Here is a 12,210-nt window from a genome sequence, read left to right on the forward strand (position 1 = left end):
AGGGTCCATCAAATGCTCCTGTACATAGCTATCTCTGCATGATATGTAAACAAAACAATCAGTTTGGTTGAGGATAGGAAACGACTACCGAGAAATTTTTTCTAAAACTTAGTATTTCCGCAGAAGGCAACTAAAACATCCAACTATGCAGGACCACGTTGGAATATTTTTCAAGCAGAAACTTTTAAATGTTCTCTACGATCAGTAACTCTCCAATTTTTGCGTTAAAAAGTTGATCATAGCTGCACTTTAAACACGACTGACGTGAATTTGAAAGAAATGAATATAGTCTCTCAAGGTAGTGGACGCACAGTGTCACAAGATTTGCCTACAGGAAATTTTTGGATGGCCGAAATAAATTAGAGCTTTTTAATTACGGTCAATAATTTAGAACTTTCTTATGATAGCGATAAAAACAAGAAAATTTTCACGTTAGATGTCGACTTAGAGTATATTCAGGCAAGAGTTTCATGGCGGACATGCAAAAAGATTACTCTCGACACCCGAAAAGTTAAAGCCATATATGCTCTGATCTTATTATTGTTGGAAATTGTTAGAAATTGTTAACAAAGTTGCCAAATAAGCAAACTTATATTTAACAAATGGTAAGCGTGCAGCGTGCAACTACTGCAACAAGGTAAGGTAAGGTAAAGTAAGGTAATTTATTTTACGTCAAGAACACGGGGAGTGGTTGCCCAAGTCTCCCGAGCCAGGGGCTCATGATAAAAGTGTTTGACATACATGTTAAAAAAAAGATTTAAAAACTATATATTAAAAAATACAAAATTATCATACTATTAATATCTTAAAAAATATGCGTTGAAAATACAATATTAAAAAACGATAAAAATACAACATGTCTATAAAGGAATCATTTAAGACAAGAACTGCATTGGCAGCCACCAAAGTTTGTTGTACTAAGATGATTGATAAAAGCTGGAACGTTTGCTGCATTTTTTGCTGCCGGCGGTAACTGATTCCAAATTCTAGAGATGATATAAGAATACGAGCCGTGGAAGAATCTACTATTGTAGGGGCGTTGTTCTACGTTTAGCCCGCTGCTTCTAAGATTGTATGGCGTGACCCGGGGCTTGAATAAGTTGGTGATATAACGTGGGCCATTTTCTTTAAAACACTTAAAAAATATTATCAGAGATTGTTCAATACGTCTGTGTTCTAGCGTTCTCATGCCCAGCAGTTTGAGTAATGACTCATAATTAGAAGTTTTCCCCGTGTTCATTACTGTTCGTAGACCGTAGTAGTTAGCGTCTTCCACTTTTTTGTTGAGCGTTTTACCTATACCAATCAGTAAAGAATTACAATACTCAAAATGCGGTATTATAAAGCTCCTGTATAAAAGTAATAAAGTATCTATGGGTACTAAGCGCTTGAGGCGACGAAGTGCGGCAATCTTAGCGTATACTCTTTTCAGCATTACATTTGTGTGTTCTTTGAAAGATAACTTATTGTCCAGACATACTCCAAGGATCTTTAAATGTTCTTTGATATCGATTAAGGTGCCATCAAACTCCAAATCGTAATTGTATGTTGAATTCCCAAGAATCATTGCTTGTGTCTTGTCCCCGTTGGCTTGAAGATAGTTGTAGTTAAGCCAGGTAGATAGTTTTTCCATGTCTTGATTTAAGACGTGTTGAAGCACAAGAGGACTTTCGTCCGCCATATATTCGGTTGTATCGTCCGCGTAGAGGCGGAGGGAAGAGACGGAAACAGATTCGTTCATGTCGTTCATAAAGATGTTAAACAGTAAGGGGCTAAGGAGACTTCCCTGCGGGACGCCGCACTGTAAAAGTGACCAGCTAGAGCACGTATTATTGCATATTACCCTTTGTTTACGGTCATGCAAAAATGATCTTAAAAGTTGTAGGGCTGGTTCTTGCAAGCCATACGCTTTTAACTTTGCTAGCAGCAGATTGTGGCAAATGCAGTCGAAGGCCTTGGAGAGATCGATAGCAACTACACCCACTTCTTTTTTTTCATCAAGTGCGCGTCTCCAATCATCTGTTAATTTGATTAACGCTGTAGCGCAGGAGTGTCCCTTAAGAAAACCCGACATGTTGGGCGAGAAAATTGGTGCAAAGGAGGCGTACATCTGGTCGAACAGCACTTTCTCAAATAGTTTGGAGATTGCAGAGATAACGCTGACTGGTCGGTAATTGTTTTTATCGGTCACATCGCCCTTCTTATGGATGGGGGTGACATTACTCATTTTCCATTCTTTGGGCAGAGTACTCGTGCGAATACAGTAATTAAACAAAGACGTTAACGGAGTAGCCACGGCTATAGCGGAAAGTTTAACAATCTTTGGAGAGAAACCGTCGGGGCCAGTGGATTTCTTGGCATTCATTTTTAATACGTAGTTGGTTACGGTTTCCTTGTTGATTTCCTTAAAAGCAAAGTCAAGGTTGTATGATTTGCTTTTAATTGCTGCTATGCTAGGATGGTCGCCGAAATTCTCTTCCGTTAAGCTCAAGGCTGAGTCCTGTATTCTTGGATTTACAAAGAAGTCGTTAAATACGTTGCTGGGATTAGATACGAGTTTCCCATCATCCAGAAGATGGATGTTAGCTGTGCCATCAGTGTTAGATTTGTTGTTCGGAAGAAGAGGTTTCATCTTTTTCCAGAATAAACCAGCAGATGATGTTCGATGTTCAACTTAATTTGAGATGCTCTTCTTCAATAGCAGGTTTGTGGGTTACGTTTCCCTTTCCACTTCGTTTTAATTGATACGTTTTGCGTCTAAGGTTGAAATTGAACCGCATGAACGACTGTAAAAAAATGATCTCTTTTACTTTCGTTATTTGGTAAAATAAGCTTAACTGAACAGAAAACCGAGGCTTAAAGGAAAATGTTAGAAATGTAAGCTTATATTTGCGCCCGATGCAGTCTTTCCTTCAACAAGCAGCTGTTCTGTCAGGAGTTCAATTTACGAACGAGCAAAACTGAAACCCGGGCTGACTGAAATAATTGATCAGAGGTTACCAATATTTGATAAAACTTCCTCTATTAAAGCTCAGTAAAAATGTTATCTTTAAATTTTTGGTACAGAAGAATTTTCGTATGTAATGCTTCACGTAAAACAGAAATTTGGTAAAACTCTAATGTACAAGTCTTGCTCGCCGAAAGCATTTACATGTAAATGGCTTTCGACGCCAGAAAAGTTTTACAATCAAAGCTTGTACTGAATTTTATTGTCGCCAAATCTTTGAAAAATTTGAAAACTCTAAAATTCCCGCTATGAAGCACTAACCTCGAAAGGTTGATACAGACCAGTTTGTTGGTTTTTTGGTCAATCTCCGAGTGCCTCCGGAAGAATTATTAGATTATTCCATATTTCAGAAGATGCCGAGAAAAAGGACAAATAAACAAACTGTCGTCAGCTTGCAACCCACGGGCAAATGGATCGAACGTATTAACCAATCAGAACGCGCGCTTTGCTAGGGCTATGTTATAAGATTCATTACAGAACGTCTTATGTGAACAGTGATCAAGGATTATCATCAGCGTGTAAAAAGCGCTTGACTTTAATCGAAGTCCTCGGTGAAAGCAGAACACACAGTCTGACAATTGTAGTTATGACAACCATTTCGGAGAGTGTCTTTTTGACTCGGATATGAGCAACAGGGCTAATTAAAAAATAGCGGAAACGTATTGCTGAATTTCGGTTTCAAAATGGGTATCTTTATCTTGGTTAACTACAGAAAACAGAAACTACAGAAAATAGTCGTTCAGCATTTTCGCTATGTGAGGTCGAGTCTGATTCTCACAGTGTGATATAGTGTTAAACGTTATTAATTGAAATGGCTACTTGAAAAGCAGCTTTGCAAAATCTTTGCGATCGTGGAATGATTGCTATTCAAAAAAGGGCAAATTGAAGTATGAAATATATTATGGAACTGTTCGCTAAGAAAAAGCATAAACGCGAAAAAACGGAACAAAGGAAACCGTTTTTCAAAATTGATATAAGAATCAAAAGATAATGAAACAAATACAGATGGCGACAATTATAACATGATTACTAATTAGACCAAGATTTAGAAAATTTTAAATAATCCTTCTTTTTTGATGCAGTCACGTTAAGTAGCGTCACATGATATTAAAATAATCTCTAATTCATCGAAAAGAGCTTACCTTATTCCACTTTTTTTAGAAATGATATTCCCTTGTTTCTCTAAAGTTGGTCCAGAGTGAAAAGCTAACTCTTAGCGAAACTCTTCACAAACTTAATGAAACTGCAGCTCGTAAATTGTTCAAAGAATATTGTTTTCAGTGGCGGATGGGTGTCCTATAAACCGTAGAAAAATAAACAAGAATGCTACTGTTATCATGTTAAAATACGTCCGCGCGAAGTTTTTGTTTTGGAGATGACCGACAAGGCACTTCACGATGAGCCCCGTGGAAAACTCTGATTTCCAACAAATAATTTATTTTCATGCCGGCGATTGCAGAGACTACCACGCAAAATGTGCTTAGATGATGGAAACTGAAAACAATTGACAAGCATCAGACAAGACCTTTGTGACATCCGGCATAATCAAAGCAAGCCAACTGATCTTGATTTCCCCGGATATTACAAGAACGGAATCTCCTATTTGATGGACGTGAAATTCACTAGCAGTTAAAACAGGGAAATGATGAAAGATATTGGTTTGTTCAAAGTTGACCAAAGTTAGGACCTTTCATAATCTACATCTGAGTATGTTTAATGTACCAGTTAAGAATAATGCAGAGTTATAATTTAACTAATTAATGCATATCGGCACAAAAAGGAAACCGGGTTTCACCAGGAAAATTAATTTACTGTTACTCGTGCTTATTTTCTTAGTAGTCATTTGATTTAATATTGGCAAAAGAAGAAAACTGAGGAGATCTCTATTTCTTTCCACGTTCTTTCCACCGTCTACACATGGTTTATTTCATATATTCATTTTCGCACGAATTTCTGAAACGGACACACGTGTCTTTGAAAAGTTCCGCTATAGACAAACTTTGAATATTTATTTGCCCTCGGAGCGACGAAAAATAAACAACAGAATAATCTTCTGTCCGCTCAAAGGATAGTTTAGTTTGTTTTGTTAACAGCCCAGTTTTATCTGTTAAATTGTGCTGTCTGTTCTTTGAACTGACTGTCTTGTATTGTAACGAACCCAAACCGACTGCATGTAAGCAACCAATGTGCCGTAAATATATGGTGGAGAAGTACGAGAATCAAAGACGTCTCGTTGTTTCTTTTCCAGGTTCATTTTCTGAACGACGAAACAGCTTCCCAAACTATCGCGGTGTGAAGAAAAGTTCAGAACAAAATGAAATCTCCAAATAATACCGCTCGATCAAATCACGAACAGACCTTTAGGAATACTAACACTGGCTTTCGGGGAGAATCAAAGTTCAGTGAATTCTTCTTGCACGAAAAATTCGTTTGTGAAATTCTGTTAAGGTCTGTAGTTGTAGCAATTGAACAGATTTGTTTAGAGATCAATCAGTGGATGTTTTCGTGTATGAAACCAGCGTTGAATTAGCCTGAAATCTCAGTTTAAGAATGTGACCAATCAAATCATGTTTCTCCAGAGCCACCCTTTCCTAGTGCCAAGACCCCCGCGGGCTGAGATTGTTACAATATTACTTAGTTATCTGAACGCGGTATGAAATCATGACGTCATACTGGGTCAAACAGGTACCAGTGCGAGTTTTCACGTGTAGATATTGCCTTACACGATTTTATACCTATCTCAATTGCAAGGCTTCAAGAATCAAAGAAAACTTGAAACAATCTTAAGTTGCGAAAGTAGTGAGCCGGATGAAAATATGACTATAAACAAGAGACGTTGTGATGCTTAACGAACTGGGCGAGCTGAATCACTGTAATATCATTATGTCGTTTAACTTCTATCTTGAAAGAGTTATTTTCCTTGAGCGATCAATATTAATTTTTCTACAATTTTAAAAGGTGTTATGTAAACATGACGCAGTCAGACCTTTCCTTGAGTATGTTTTCGACCGCAGTTTCAATTCCACATGTTTTGTTATGATGTAATTTCTCTTCATGACAATAGCTCTAATAAATTTTGGAAAATGAACCTTACCTTATGAGAGGAAATGAATTTCGTATGATTGATATTATTTGCATATGTATTATTCACTATACTTTTTTCAGTCATAATAGCCCTGATGAACTTTGCAAAAAGAAAGTGACTTTAATGAGATCTGTTTAAAATCGATTTGATCATTCAAAATTGAGCTCGATCAACAAAACCTAGGCTGCCCAATTCAGTTGTCCTTTAAATTGATTATTTTTCATTTGGATTCACATATTACAGAGTAACACTGGCCTCATTTGGTGTTTTTCAGACAATATGGAGCTTTGCCTTCGTTTTAGTGAATAATGTAGGAAATTGCATACTTAATTTCTAGACTAAAATTGTACATTTTAATAATTAATCTATTTTTTTCCCTGGCAATTTTTAAACGCCATGCTAAAAAAAATTCTCAGTGTTATTCTTCAATTTTAGGAAATTTCATCTTTCGCTTATTGCACTGACAAAACTGTAAATGAAAAAGATACAGAACGTTTGGATGCAGCACATATTTTGACCAATAAGAACAGGTATATTCCCAAAATGATATAACGAAAATAATATTATAAAGCACTGATGGGATTAAAGCATGGACATTACACCTGAAATATGCGAGGTCAGAATGTTATACAACCGACCCGAAGTATGGATGTTATATGGCCGGCTCCCTCTAATTGATATGCTCACTTCTGTCTATATATGATGTAGTGTTACCTTCACATCGTATAAGCATAACCAGTCTACACTTAAACGATCAGAACATATAGTGTTCCACTTACTTCACAAATTAGATTCCCTGGTGTTTGCTAAGGCTGGTCCAGCTTAAAAAAAAAGCAAACAAGAAAACGTGTAAGCATCGTCGCAGACTTAATAAAGAAACCAAAGCTCATAAATTATACAAAGCTTGGCGTTTTGCGATTTCGCGCCACCTGCCAATCACACGTACGTGATAGCGGAGCTTCGGCGGCCCGAAGGGTCGCCAAGCGGAGCCCCATGCCCATATTGGAAAGAAAAGGAAACCCATAAATTGATTTTGTCATGGTTATCATGGCTAGCGGTATTGCTCGTGGGCGCGTATGCACGACGACGGAGTCGCGCAAGATGGCGGCCGTACTCCAACTGAAAGGTTGACGGAAACATAAAGTTAATAAAAGCTTAATTAATCGCCGTGGCGAGACTGATGTTTCGAGCGTCAGGCCCTCTTCAGAGCAAGGTGGGTGCTTGTAGGTTGTACGTGTGTTTATCGTTGATTTCCAACAACCCAGTTTTGTCCCCTTAAGGAAATACCGCGCGAAATGTCATCTGAAGCCGAGTAAGTGAAAACAATTGCTATCCGAGACAATTGAGCCGAATACCTTGATTATTTATTATCAAACATAGGTCCGAAATGCGCAGATGTGTGGCTTAAGAGTTATTCCAAGTTATGAGAATTGTTTTACTGACGTCTTGTTATACTTGTACTGTCAACTTAGCGGTAAATGGAATTCCGCAGGCAGTGGACAATTCCTCCAATAAAGACGGTTCAAACACACTACTTTCTCTCTCCTTTTTTGAGTCAATATATTTTGGAACTGAAATTAATTCTGTATTGAGTCACTTTGTTTGTAAATTTCGAGAAAGCAAAGTGAGATAGGAAATTTATTGTATGACCTTTTCCAATTTCCCGAAACTGAGGAAGACCAGTCGCCTCAGGCCTAGAGACTACAGTCCCGTCAGAGTGCTTTTACATTCAATGTGATATGACGGCCGGCTACAAATCATAAGATCAGAGGGAACCGATAAAATGGAGAACAATGTGAAACATCCCACATCCCACATCCCACGGATAGAGCATGTATACTTTCGATATAGGGACTCCCGCTACTTTCAGTTGCAGTTCTGTTGCGAAAAAATCAAACGAATGCTCTCTCAACGTATAAAAGGTCGGGGATGCTCGTCGAAAAATTTGAATTAAGCCCCTAAAGGAGCGTCGGTCGAACTTTATTTGACCCCTAAAAGATACCGCCTAAAACAAAAAATAACAGCAGTGTTATTGGTATTTCTTTGAGTGCACCCTAAGTTAAAGAGAAAATGCTGTCGTGTCGTTGATCTAACAACACCCCCAAGTGAGAGCAAAGCACGCACGTCTCGGATTCGGCTAAAATTTATAATGCGAAGAAAAGGAAAAGACAGCTCGAGCTGAGTAGATCAGCATATATTGTTGTAATTTAATAGAAATACAGGGGTCAAGGTGGCAACGGAATTATCAGAGAAAGGAAATTAAATAAATAAATAAATAAATATACATTTATATAGCGCCATTTTCCACTAATTGTCCATGGCGCTTTACAATACTTTAAAATTAAAATCCTAATTCTTTTTTTAAAGGAACCTACCGCAGTGATTGTGGTTGTGAATTTACCTTAATTTTAGACGTTTGAAAGGTTTGAATAATGCGATGTGGTATTCATCTTTTTTTAATGAACAATGCTCTCAAGGGTAAATACTCGGGCTCGAATTCTCCCGAATGCGGATCGACGTATGCAGCGTATATACTGAAATATTCTGAGATATTTAACGACGCCTGACTCGTATATATGCCCCTTGTAAAAATACCATTGGATTCTATGGCGGCTAGACTGTATTTGTGAAGCTAGAATACTCTAGGATATTTTCGCTTTGGCCCAGTCAAATCAGACGAACTTCAGCCTACAAGAAATTGGCAAAATTAGACTAGCGTCAAGCCTGAGATCTCCTTTCTGTTCTTTTCTCTCTTTTTTTTTTTTTATTAAACTTAAGTGGATAATAGGAGCTCTGAAAATACTGTACTGTTTCTAGATCGAATTAAGACATTTAGTTTCATGGCACCTTTTTTCATTTCAGTGATCATTTCTGGCCAGAATTATTTCTTATTCACTGGTTTCACCACATGGATTACTCAAGAATTCTGCAAGAGAAGCCTCAAATGTCGCTAGCTAATTTTTGTACCGCCTCTTCTGCTGGTGCCCAACGTGGCGCAAAACAATTGCAAGATATGTTTTGGAAGAATTTTAAATGAAAAGTGAAAGTTAAAAAAAAACTGTCACACTAGATAGATGAAAGAGCCTTTGATAAGGTATGGTGTTTGGAGCACGGCTCTTAATATTAAGTGTTCAATATACCTCATCAGAGAAGGCGAGTGAGATTCTAAATTAACTTGCCTGATCTGTAGGCAGCCCAGTTCAACTCAGTGCTACCTCCACTGGTTGTTATCAAATGAAAGCGATCATAAAATACGTGCGTCCTACAAGAAGCTGGCGGTGTTAAGGTAGCGAGGAGCTCAGTAATGCTGACAGCATGCTGTGAAGGAGCATTTATATAATATGTCGGATTATTCTCGCATTTTGATTAGTTCTTACTTATGATCAATTGGAGGAGAGATGTATAGATCACGTCGTTAACGTTTCTTTTGGTTTCTTTATTTTACAATACAGATAGATTCCATGTTACCGTGCGTCGGTTCAGTAATAGATTCACAGAGGACGTCAAAATGTGGTAATGTGAACATCAGTGATGACACACTCGCTTTACGGCTCGTGTTTCACTTTTTTTGTTCTTACCGCATTTTTTAACGTCGTCTGTGATCTATTACTGAACAGACGCACGGTAATACGGAATCTGCTTGTTAAATCATATATCCTATATTGTTTTAATTATTGTGATTGGTTTCAAAAAATATATTATCTCCTACTTGCCAATATTTCATTTTGGTTTTTGGGATTGTGGTTAAGTTCCATTAAAAATGAATGACTAACGATTGGCCAGTATTTAAATCAGTGATATAAGATTCCATACTTTTACTTCTCCTTTAAATGGATTTTATCTGTTTTTATTTTAACTTAATATGAAAACAATTTAGTTTAACTTTTGACCTACTGTTATGTGCTCTCTTATATTTGAAATGCGATGTTTCAACTTCAGTTACTGGAAAAAAAGGAGATGACCGTTCATGAGCTAAAACTAGTAGTTAATTGCTTCATAGTTTTGAATACCACAAAATGTCAGCAAACATGACAAGAATTCTGGTAAGAATTTCAAGGTTTAAGGTAATTTCTAAAAGATTGTGAGATTGACTTGAGGAGATCAAACAGAGACGCACCCGCAATCTTTAGCAATAAACAAACGGTACTTTTTTAACGTAATGAATCGTTTGAATAATTTTTTTTCCAAAAAATATTTTTTTACCACCAAAAATAAAATGGTAAGAAAATGGAAACCCGTAGCACTGTTACTAGTAAGAATACATGAAGGGTGCCTTCGTTAGAATAAATTTGATAGCGATCATGATTCGGCATCCAATTTTAAGGCTATATTCTTAGACATGTTTCTCTGTTTGTTTGATCAGTATCATTAAATATTGAGCTGCAAAATTCCTAATAAAGTGACTTTGCCAAAGATAGACCGATTTCTTTTAATGTTTATGGCGATAACCAAGTAGAAGATTGCCGAAACCTCGCTTGAGGCGAACCACATGCGCAATCTATGCTAGCCGAAACACAATGAATTTGCTCATTTTAATTAGATCAGGTTTGGCTCATGTGAGGGTTCGACGATAGGTGTCACTTTGACAATAGGTGTCACTTTTGCCATTAGAATAACTAGTAAGACTTGTTATAGTTAAGCAACAAAAGACAAGAGAAAGAGGTTTGAGAAGAGAAGGGAAATTTAAAATGAGACAAATGCTCTTTTTTCACCTATCATTGTTCTTTTATTGTTATTGTAATCATTCTGCTGTAAGTATTCAATTGGAACTAGAAGAACGAGTTAATAAAATTTTCTTGCCTATAGAAGGTTAATAAATTAAATCGAACTTAATTAACATTGCAAACTAACGATAACAGAAGTTATCGTCTTCTAAACTTAAAAACGCTGTCATTTTTTTTAAAAACAAAATGAAAGATAACTTGGAACTTCTATACTGACTTCCGATGTTGTTTCGTTGGACCAAGTAGGGACCTTAAGGTGGCTGAACACAGTTTTTGATACCATTGTTTCATTTACCTTTTTCTCTAAAACCCTTGATCTCTCGGTCGTCAAAAATGGCAGCAAGCAAGTTAACAACACAAACTTTGGTTTTTTGATGGTTAAGCTGACGTATGTGCCGTTGCCATGGCAACATGAATAAAAATAAACAGGCCCTTAAAATCGGTTTCGTTTATTTGTAGAAAATCTAGTCGTTAGATTTCCTTTATAATTTGCATGCAACAAGCTTGTAACGAGTCTCACAAGTTAACACCATTTTGCTAATAATTTAACAGAGAAATCTTTAGTTATCCCTTGTTGAAGGTTCACTGGAATATCTATAATTTACTTTGTTAAAGTTCAATTATTTTCAATACTCCAGTTACTTATTTCCTAAAGTATTTTCATGCCAAATTTCGTGAAATTCTAATGAGTGGTTCTCGAGAAATAGGCGTATTTCCGAGAGTGCAATTTTTCATTCAATCGCAATTTTTTGACTTACTACGCACGCGCTGCATTTAACTGGGTTCTTTCGGGGTTCTTTTGGTAACAAAGCAAAAGCTGAGAATTGCTGGGTTCTTTGCATTGTTAGCTTTTCGAACATATCTTTGTGATAAAAGACTAAAGTCATGAATACACTGCGTTCAGTTATAGAGAAAAATAGCACAGGTACTGCGGGTGTTGAGTATCTAAAATGATCGCTCTATTGACGGCATGTTTGTTTCTTGCAATCCTTGTGCGCGCGTTGAACTGCATCAGCAAAAGCGCGCGTGAAAACTGTGTTCGGCCACCTTAAGCACCGACGACGACGAGTCCAGAGGACGACGACCGGAAGTAAATTTTCCCCTTACCGCGCTACGTGAAGTTTAGGACGTCGAAACGTCAGGTTTGCCGTCCTGAGCGAACGTGAGTAAGTATTAATCTATTCAAGCAGTGTTTCAGGCAGAAAATGTATATCAAACTATTGAAATGAAAGTTGGTTATTTATTTAACCTCTTAGCTTTGTATTAACTAGATTTTACGGCGAGCTTGGTGTAGAAATCGTTGGTAATAACATTTTGGGTTTGTCGATTTGTCCGTTGTTGACTTGTCCGCGAAAGTAGAAAATTAAATGAATTCAGAAATTGAAAATTGACTC

At 37.1% G+C, this 12,210-nt stretch overlaps 1 protein-coding gene across 3 annotated transcripts in view; it reads right to left on the reverse strand.

The window, feature by feature from the left end:
• Positions 1 to 12,210, reverse strand: part of LOC145489396 (uncharacterized) — a 32,125-nt gene that overhangs the window by 18,013 nt on the left and 1,902 nt on the right. For 2 of the 3 annotated variants that reach the window (XM_081468362.1, XM_081468363.1), the window contains exon 2: positions 6,872 to 6,913. The gene's annotated coding sequence lies outside the window, so the exon portion shown is untranslated. Of the gene's footprint in view, positions 1 to 4,149; positions 4,181 to 6,871; positions 6,914 to 12,210 lie in introns of those variants that run through there. The other variant, XM_081468364.1, reaches the window with a different exon arrangement.

The sequence above is a fragment of the Orbicella franksi genome, chromosome 6 (assembly GCF_964199315.1).
Source record: "Orbicella franksi chromosome 6, jaOrbFran1.1, whole genome shotgun sequence".
Lineage (NCBI taxonomy): Eukaryota > Metazoa > Cnidaria > Anthozoa > Scleractinia > Merulinidae > Orbicella > Orbicella franksi.